Source organism: Nanorana parkeri, unplaced genomic scaffold, assembly GCF_000935625.1.
Source record: "Nanorana parkeri isolate BGI_ZX_2015 unplaced genomic scaffold, ASM93562v1 scaffold478, whole genome shotgun sequence".
In the NCBI taxonomy this organism is placed as follows: Eukaryota; Metazoa; Chordata; class Amphibia; order Anura; family Dicroglossidae; genus Nanorana; species Nanorana parkeri.
Window position 1 is genome coordinate 475438 of NW_017306746.1, and position 10819 is coordinate 486256.

Genomic DNA, 10819 nt, shown 5'->3' on the forward strand with positions numbered 1-10819 from the left:
GGCTCAAAAGTATTGAAGCCATTGGATTAGCCTGACAGCTAGGCAGATAGCAGAAGATGTCAGAAAGAATAAATGATATTGTGCTGTCCATTTGAATAAGCACTTTGCTGCTATGGACCTGTTAGTTTTGAGCCCACCAATTTTTGGTTAAATTCCAGGCAAACAGCCTACACAGTTGAAAAACATATATTTACTTCTGTGCCCACCAAATGATTTGTGATTTTATTTAAGGTGCCCATACACCTTACGACCATCGCAAGACTTTTGTCTTGCGATGGTCGTATGCTTAAAAACTTTTAAACCTCAAGGAGTGGCATTCATTGTAAGTGATTTCATCAGCCATTGAAATAGCTTAAAAACCTTTTGACTTTAATATCCCTTTTAAGAGGGTTCAGTTGGGTTTTAACGTGGTTGCCTTATCTGTATAGTAATGCAGGTAAGGCCGGAAATGCACCTTTTGGTTTTTGCATTATGCCAGACCTGGACAAATTCTAGGAGCCAGGTAGCCAATGCTCCCTAAATTACCCCTGTATGTTTTCTGGTAAACCCAATGGAAACTCGCCAAAATGCATGTTGACACGCAATACATAGTCCAGTGTAATGCACTCTAAAATGCCTGACAACATGCTGTAAAATGCATGCCACCCTAATGCTATCCTAATGCTATATGGTAGAGTATTGTTGCGCGAATTACTGGCAGGTCCAGCTTTGCATATTCTTATAGGCTTTTTGGATACAGATCAATCTTGTTACTTTCCAATAAATAAAATTAATGGGAAAAAGTGCTTACATAGCAGTATAACATTGTTTAAATGATTGTAATGCTATGTAGTCAATGAGAATTAAACAGGCCATATCATATACTAAATTGAATGTTTGAATTGTACATGTACTTTTTTACTGGAAAATAATGTAGAATTTCTAGTTATGCCCCTGCTCAGGACACTGAGCCCAAACAATATAAAATGCAGTGGGGAAGAGCTTTGCCTAATGAAAATAAACATTAAAATATACATTATTATTATACAGGATTTATATAGCGCCAACCGTTTGCGCTAGGGATGACCCGAAACCACTTTTTCAAGTACAAGTACTTCCCCTCATGTACTTGCTGATACCAATTACCAATACTTTTTCTTAAAGGGACAGGTGACTTTAAATGATCCATAGTACAACTACATGTTATGTACTATGGATCATGATTTAACCTATTCATGTTAGCAGGGGAGAATTGTAAATCTATTGCTGTAGTGGAGGTGTGTGCTGTTTATATGTACTACATATACATTACACACATCCAGTACACTATAGCAATAGATTTACAGCCAGCCCTGTCCCAGCTTCCCTCACTCAGTTTCACTCCGATCCCTGTTGCCTCACGCGGTGCCTCTTGTAGTCGGCGCTGGGCAGGATCGCTGCATCGTGTCTCGGTGCTCAGCTTGTGGGAGGCGCTCACAATTATCCCCTGCTAAGATGAATAGGTTAAATCATGATCCATATTACATAATATGTACATAACATGTAGTTGTACTATTGATCATTTAACCCATTCCATAGCAGGGGATAATTGTAAATCTATTGTTGCAGCGTATTGGGAATATGTACTACATATAGAGTACACTGCAGCAATAGAGTTTTTCAATTCTTCCCTGCTAACATGAATGGGTTAAATCATGATCCATAGAACTACATGTTAAGTACTATGGATCATGATTTTTTTTTAAATATAATGTTCTGCTGTTTTTCAAATAGTTACAGTCATAAAGGAACATTCAAGGAGCAAAAGTGGGTCAAACATTGACCCCAACGTCAAAAATAAAAGGTTACAGAAATACAATGACATACATAACCACATTATAACACAATAAGTGGGTAGTCAGCCCGGCAACATCATATAGGCTCGACCTCAAGGAAAGAAGGTGACGTCTCTGACACCACCATGAGTATTCGGTTATCGCGTGCCGACCTGTCTCCGTGTATCAGACAGTACTAACTGTAATCCAGTGCTAGTGGGCAGCTCACAAAGTGAAACCATCAAAGAAGGCCAAGACTGGGGGGGGGGTGACATATCAGCCCAGAACCTGGGTAACCTCATGGGAGCACACGTCATGGTGGGTTTGATACATAGTGCAACCACGCTGCCCATTTAGAGTAGAAGCGGTCAGGTTTGTTTCCGCCCCTCGCCACCCACTCCTCTGCCTCCTGGATTAGTGTGACCTGCGCCACCCATTCAGACCGCCCCAGTACCCGAGTCTGCTTCCAGTATCTGGGGATGAGTCTCCTCGCCGCATCTAAAAGATGGGGCAGGACACCCCTCCTGTAGGAGCTAATGGACGTGGAAGGGAGGTGGAACAGCATATGAATGGGATCATCTGGTATGTCAACCGTTGTGATAAGTTCAATTTGTGTGTGAATATCTTGCCAGAAGCCCCGTACAAGAGGGCATTCCCACCATATATGTAGGCGGCCACCTGGTTGCCCGCAGCCCCTCCAACAGTGCGAAGGTATCCCCGGGTATATGGTGCTCAGGTAGAGCGGAGTGCGATACCAATGGGACAGCAGTTTATAACTGGTTTTGTGCATTTTGGATTCTACAGAGGATTTGTGTGTGAAGCGGTATATCAAGTGCCATTGATCATCTGAGAGATTCCGTCCCAGCTCCCTTTCCCAGTCCCCAATGAACCTTGGTCTATCACCTGTGAGTGTGGACAGAAGCAGGCCGTAAAAGAATGATACCAGTCGGTCCGGGGATGTAGATTCCCGCACATAGGGACTCAAAGGGCGTGAGAGAGGACATGGGCCGCATGCCCTTGGCAGTTGTTCCAAAGAAATGGGCAAGTTGTCTATACCTCCAATCTGCCAAGGGGAAGTAGCCATATTTGGTTTTAATCTCCTCCAGGGACATCGGAGAACTCCGGCTGAGGAGTTTGTGGTAGCGGAGGTCTCCTTGCAGGTCCCAGCGGCGGAAGAAGGAAATATCCTCCCCCGGGAGGGAACCATGGATAGCCCCCCAGTGGAGATAGCGGGGGTGAGAGGAGACCTCCTGCATTCAGTTTGTCCCACAGCCGGAGGGTCTGATGAGTCAGGGGGGACGTATGGTCAAAAAGACCACTACTAGCACTAGGCACCCAGGGGGCATGAGCTAAATCACGACCTGCCATGCATTTTTCTATCTGTACCCAGAGCTTAGCGGAGGCATAAAAGTGGCAATTCACAATCCTCTGGAGAGAGATAGCCTTATAGTAGAGGTTAATGTCAGGTAGGCCTAATCCCCCGGCCCCTTTAGGCCTGCGCAGAATGGTATATGCTATCCGAGGTCTCTTGCCCCCCCCCAAACAAAGCGGATAAACAGACTGCGAAGTTTTACAAAGTATGTATGAGGCAGGAAAATAGGTATCATCTGCAAAAAGAAGAGGACCAGTATGTTAATGCGACCCAGCCATGTGAACGATGTGCGATCCCAGTCCTGGAGATCTCTCTGGAGGTTGTGTAGTAAGGGTTCGAAGTTGTGTGCATAAAGGCGGGAGCAGTGGTTGGTCAGTTGAATACCCAGATATCTTATGGCCGTCGTGGACCAGGAGAATGGGAAGCTGTGCCTCAACTGGTGAGCCATTGCAGACGGGACCGCGATGGGCAGAATTTCAGACTTATGGTAGTTAATTTTGAGGTTAGATAGCTGTCCATAATGGGCAAATACCGAGATCAAATTAGGGAGCGAGGTGACGGGGTCCGTAACAAAAAAAAGGATGTCATCTGCATAAGCAGATAGTTTATGTTCCTGTGAGCCAATCGTCAGGCCTTTAATATCAGGGTTACTGCGAACCTTATTTAGGAACGGTTCCAAGGCGAGTGCGAACAGGAGCGGGGATAGAGGGCATCCCTGCCTGGTGCCATTTCCAATTCTAAAGGGGCTGGAAAGGGTACCATTCACCTTCACACGGGCTGATGGATCACTGTAGAGAGAGGCCACCCAGCTCATCATTTGGGAGCCAAGCCCCAGGGTCTCCAGCACTGTCCTCAGAAACGTCCAATCCACACTGTCGAACGCTTTTTCAGCGTCAGTGGACAAGAGGAGGATGAGAGGCGTGGTGGGTAGCCCAGTGAACTGCTTGGATCGCCCGAATGGAGCTATCCCTAGTCTCTCTCCCCATTATGAAACCGGTCTGATATGGGTGAATAACAGCGGGCAAAAAGACCTTCAGGCGGTCGGCCAGTATCTTTGAGAGAAACTTTAAATCTGCATTAAGGAGCGATATGGGCCTAAAACTTTGAGGGGAAGAGGGGTCCTTGCCCTCCTTTGGGAGGACCGTGATATGAGCCATTAAAGCCTCCGAGGGTGCTGACGCGCCTTTGGCTAAGGCATTGTAGTAGGAACACAAGTGCGGGGAAAGCTGGGGCAGGTATTTCATATAGTAGGCTTTAGAGAAGCCAACCCGGGTCCGGGCTCTTCCCATTTGGTGTCGCTTTGATAACAGCCTCCACTTCCACTGGGGTGATAGGCCTGTCCAGTTCAGCCGTGATGGAGGTGGAAAGGACCTTAACGTCCGCTTCCTTCAGGTATTAGTGGATAAGGGATTTTTTGGCGGACAGTGCGTCAGGGGGCATAGTAGGGTGTAGGCTATACAGTGTGCCATAGTAGTCACTGAAGGCTTCAGCTATCTTGAAGGAGTTATATACTGGGGGCCCAGAGGGGGTTTGTAGTTTGTGGACGTAAGTCAGCTCACGCCTCTTCCTCAACGCCCTGGCCAGCAGGCACCCACACTTGTTCCCATGCTCATAATATAGGTGAGAAACATAGCGTAATTTCTTTTTTATTTGGAGGTCTAAGAAGTCAGTCAGATTTTTACGGAGGGTGACCAAATCACGTGCATCTTGGGGGAGACCCGAGCGCTTATGGCGTTGCTCTGCTCCCCTGATCGAGGCTATCAAGCGGTCAAGCTCAGCCGTCCTAGCCTTTTTCAGTCTCAAACCCTGTGAAATCAGCACTCCACGGACCACAGCCTTGTGCCCTTCCCACAGAGCCCACCGATGCCTCCCCAACTGTGTTTTCAAGGAAGTAAAGGCGTATTGTCTCAGAGGTCACACCTGCCGCCACCGGGTGATCTAGCAGGTTCTCGTTAAGGCGCCAGGTCCATGAAGTGCTGGGAACCCGGGGCAATGAAATCGAGAGAGAGACAGAGGCGTGATCAGAGATAGTAATGGGGTTAATGGTGCCTCACACAAGGCGTCAAGGTAGTATTGATCAATAAATAGCAAATCAATCCGGGAGTAAGAGTCATGAGTCTTTGAATAGTAGCTGTAGTCTCTATTCGATGCATGCGTCACCCTCCAGGTGTCTAGTAAGTGCTTATTATAGAAGGCTTTACAGAAATGTTGCATCGCTGCAAGGGAATGTGCGGACGTGCCCGAGGACGTGTCCAGTACTGGGTTGGGGCTAAAATTGAAATCCCCTCCCAGCACAAGCAGGCCCTCCTGGAAATCTGCCAGTTTGGACAGCATAGAGTCCAGAAACGTAAGCTGACGGGTGTTGGGAGCATATGCCGTGGCAAAGGTGAATATCTGGCCCTCAATGGATCCCTTTAAAAATAAGAACCGGCCACTAGGGTCTATCAGTTGGTCAAGGAATTGGAAGGGGCGCCTTTTATGGACAGCTATCGCGACCCCGCATGACTTGGGTATGGGGGAATTGCTAAGATACCAACCTGAGTACATATGTGTAAGCAGCTTGGGTACAGCATTATCACGAAAATGAGTTTCCTGCAACATTACTACCTGTGCTCCCAGGTGCCTCAGTTCCCTCCACAGTCTGTTCCGCTTGTTCGGAGAGCAGAGACCCCGTACATTATACGATAATATCTTCAATACAGACATGGAATCATTAGAGCATCACAAGGAGAAGGTCGGGTGTCACCGAGCCAGGAACGTAGTTCGAGCCTAGATTGGACATATACATACAAGGTGAGTACACATAACAATACAAAACCAATAAAAAAATTATAACATTGTACAGTGAGACCAACTAGTAGTGCATCCCTTAAGGGGGACAGTCCTACGTGGGTAACGTGGAAGGGCATAACAGGGGAGGGTGCAGCCCGTCCCAGCCAACTTAGGGTGGTGCGTTCCTCCTGGGGAGATAAGCCATGTGGAAGTAAACATCCTGAGAGATTAAAACTGCAGTAAAACTTTAAGGGTTCGGCAAGAAGCAGAAGAGAAAAAGCCAGCATGAGTTCAAAAACAAGAACTGTGGTCGTGTTCTTCACGTGGGGGAACCACAGAATGCAAGGAGAGTCCTTAGACCCCCGGGTGTGCATCCAGGTGTGCAAATACATGGCAAAGTCACCGTCTGCATCCAAAGAGAACACTCAATTAGGCTATGGTGGGCCCCCTTGGTTTTGGGAAGGCGGGTCATGGCCTCCAGGCCGCCTAGGGGTGACAGTCTGCCAGGGGGGTTGGCGAGATGGTAGCGGTATTGCAGGAGACACATTCCAGTCCGGCAACGAAATCTTAGGGAGGCCTAGAGCTTTCAAAAAGCCAAAGGAGCTTGCCCATTTCCGTCAGGGATAGTGTTTTGCCTTCTTTGCGGACCATCAGGCGGAATGGGAAGCCCCAGCGGTACGGGAGCTGCGCTTTGCGAAGGGAATTAAGCAGAGGGCGTAACGCTTTCCGTTGCATAAGCGTACGTTTAGATAAGTCCGGGAAAAATTGAAGTGTAGCGCCATCAAACTCCAGCTGGGGCCTATCCCTCATATTGGACATAACAGCTTCCTTCACGTATTTGTGGAGCTTGCAAATCACATCCCTAGGTTGATCCACGTTAGGGGAGGGTGGGCCCAGGGAGGGTGGGCCCAAGGAGCGGTGTGCTCTGTCTATCTCTACCAGGTCTCCAGGGCAAGGCTCAATATACTCCTAAACATACCCTGCAGTGTGGGGACAATGTGCTTAGGTCCTGTGGCCTCAGGGAGCCCCCTGATCTGTATGTTTGACCGGCGACTGCGGTTTTCCAAATCATCCAGTTGATTCAAAAGGGCAGCAATCTTCCTGTCATGTGTGGTACTGCGATCTCTACTGTAAGGAGAGACATGGCCACTAGTGAATCATCCTGTAGTGCTTCCAGGGATTCCACCCTGTTCACCAAGTGGGCAGTCCCCTGCAATATGTCAGCAATGTCCTTCTTGAAGGCCTGCTCCATCCTGTTTATGAATATGTCTAGGTCAGCCTTAGTGGGTATAGACCAGATAAGGTCCCCATCCCCTGCAAGCATGTCTACAGCCGGGCTCTGTTGCCGGTGCGATCCTGGGGAACTCCCCGCCATAGCATCGCTTACCCCAGCTGGGGATGAGGGCCCAGCGAGATCTCCACTGTCTCGTCGCTCCACGGCTTTGCGGTCCGGCGCCATCTTGGATGCGGCCCTGTCCTCGCTGCCGCGATCCGTGAAGAAGGCGTCTATGGCGCCCCTACGAGGTCTCGGCGTCCACGGGAGCTGTGGTGAGTTTCTCTTCTTTCCCTGCTTAGGTTGGGACCCTCTCCGGTGCATAGCGGCTCGGATGTTGGCGGATAATTAGGCGGCCGAGACGGGAGCTCTCTCAAGCACGTCCTCACTCCTTCATACCCAAGCCACGCCCCCCCTATGGATCATGATTTAACCTATTACTCTATATCAGCGGTTCTCAACCTGTGGGTCGCGACCCCCTCGGGGGTCGAATCACGATTTGCCAGGGGTCGCCCGGGAGTCTCCCACTATTAGATAGCGGCTCCTGGCCGCCCGGGAAAGAAACACTTTCTCCCGGAAAGTGTAAAGCAGAGTAAACCTTTTCCTGCGATCGTTTTTTTTTTTTTTTCTGACATCGGGGGCCGCTGGCCACCGTAAGTCAGAAAAAAAACTCACCATAGGAATGCATAGCTAGATTCCTATTGGCTATTGCAAAGTTAAATAGTCAATATGAATCTAGCTATGCATTCCTATGGTGAGTTTTTTTTCTGACTTACGGTGGCCAGCGGCCCCCGATGTCAGAAAAAAAAAAAAAAAACACCATAGTAATGCATAGCTAGATTCCTATTGGCTATTGCAAAGTTAAATAGTCAATATGAATCTAGCTATGCATTCCTATGGGGTTTTTTTTTTTTTTTATTCTGACAGCATACGCCAGCGGTTCTCAACCTGTGGGTCACTGTGCTAGGTGAGAGTCCTCCTCAGCCCTCTCCCACCGCAGCAGTGTCAGTTCTCACGCCACGCCGCCAGATGTTGCTGAAGCAGCCGCGTCATCCCTAGACTTTACCGTTGGGGGTCACCACAACTTGGCAAATGTTACCAAGGGGTCCCGGCCCTAGAAAGGTTGAGAACCACTGGTCTATATAAAGTACTTGTACAGTGCACATTACAAATACAATCCACCTCACATTTCAGCACAGGCCCTCACTTACTGTTGCCTGTTCAATGGAGGTGACGAGTTCTCTTCCTCACATGCGAGGACGTCGTCAGGGCTGAGCGGAGGAGCGTTGCATCACTGCTGTGGGCGGCGCTCCAGGTGGGGCCCTTTGGGCAGTCGCCGGCCACCTACATTAGGCCCCCACCTGGAGCACTGCCTACAGCAGTGACGCGACGCTCCAGGTAGGGCCCTTTGGGCAGTCGCCGGCCACCTACATTAGGACCCCACCTGGAGCGCTGCCCACAGCAGTGACGTGATGCTCCTCCACTCAGCGCGGACGACGTCCTCACATGTGAGTAAAAGCATTCAGCACCTCGTGAGGCACCACGGAAGGTACAGAAAAAGAAAAAAACAGCGCAAGCATCGGCGTTATGCATTGGGTCATTTTGACAAGTACATGTACTTGTCAAAATGCCCTGTATCGGTCCCGATACCGATGCAAGCTTCGGTATCGGGACATAACTAGTTTGCTCAGCGCTTTACAGGATTTATATAGCGCCATCAGTTTCCGCAGCGCAGCCTACTTCCTCAGCACTATAGTTTCTCATGCAGATATTGCTGTATTGCTTCATCCATCCTTTGTCCTTTGTTGGTAATCTGGAGATCCTAGAACAGTGATGGCGAACCTTTTTGAACCCGAGTGCCCAAACTGCGACACAAAATCAATTTATTTATCTCAAAGTGCCAGCGCTGAAAATAAGTTTGGTATTGCAGTTTGGGCGCTCGGGTTTAAGAAACGTTCAACATCACTGCCTAAGAGCCTTGTACGGCTCTCACGGGGTACCTGAACGTCCCGGATCGCCTCTGTAATCGGGCCGGTCACAATCAGGCAGCTGCGGTGACCTCTAAACAGGCAGATTAGACGGCTGCTTGCGGGGGCCTCCCGGTGTCCTAGCGATGAGGAAGCAGCCGTCTAACCTACCTGTTTATTGGCTGCCGCTGCCTCATTGTGCCTGGCCCGGATCGCATACCAAGGCGATCCGGGTCAGTCGGATCTATTTCAATTGGTGGTCCCTGAACGCAGTGGTGTATTCTGGTTTGGGGCTGCCCTAGGCAAGGCAAAACACGGGCGCCCCCACCCCCACTAAATTTACCCCACCCCTTCCTGTTTAATACTTTTTGCGTGACCTGTCAGTCGCTGGATACAGTGCAAACACTGTATCCAGCTTTTGACATGTTCCGCTATTAGCATAGCAGGAAAGCTGTGGTCTCAGGGGGGCTTAGCAGGATTTGTGGTGAGCTCTGCGGGGTCTATGGTGGGCAGAGCCCACCACAGATCCTGCACATGGCCGAGACCCTGCAAAGCCCCCCACAGATCCTACACAGCCCCCAGGAGGCCCTGCAGTCTGCAGGGTCTCAGGGGGGCTGTGCAGGATTTGTAATGGGCTCTGCCCACCATGGGGCTGCAGAGCCCACACAGATCCTGCAAAGCCCCCATGAGACCCTGAAGTCTGCCAGATCTCAGAAGGGCTGTGCAGGATCTGTGGTGGGCTTTGCAGGAGGCAGAGCACCCTACGGATCCTGCAAAGCTCCCCACATATCCTGCAGATACCCCCTGAGACCCTGCAGTCTGCCGGATCTCAGAGGGTCTGTGCAGGATCTGTGGTGGGCTTTGCAGGAGGCAGAGCACCCTACGGATCCTGCAAAGCACCCCACATATCCTGCAGAGACCCCCTGAGACCATGCAGTCTGCCGGATCTCAGGGGCGCTGTGCAGGATCTGTGGTGGGCTTTGCAGGATCTGTGGGGGGTTTTGCAGGCTCCAAAGCCCCCACAGATCCTGCAAAGCCCCCCTGAGATCTGGCACAGCCTCCCACAGATCCTGCAGAGACCCCACAGTCTGCCGGATCTCAGGGGGGCTTTGCAGGATCTGTGGGGGGTTTTGCAGGCTGTAAAGCCCCCACAGATCCTGCACAGCCCCAGTAATTTCGGTTGAACACAGACAAATCCTAGAAGCCCCGATCTCTCTCCCAGAAATTAGATCAGTAATTAATATGGCGAAATCTAACTCGGCCCCGGGTCCAGATGGACTATCCATCAATTATTATAAAAAATTTATAGAGATCCTGGCACCTTTTATGGAGGCCTTTTTTAACTCCCTACACTTAGGCGCCCCTCTGGACCCGGATCTGAATAGAGCTTACATTAGTATCATTCCTAAGCCACACAAAGACCCTGGGGAAGTCTCCAATTATAGACCTATCTCACTGATAAACAACGATATAAAATTCCTATCTAAAATCTACGCTAATAGACTAAATAGCTTTATAGGTTGTTATATACACCGAGATCAAGTAGGCTTCATTGGAGGAAGACAAGGCCCAGACCAAATTAGAAGAGCCCTAGATTTAATCACTCTGCTTAACCACCCTTGGGATGACTCCCCTCCCCAAC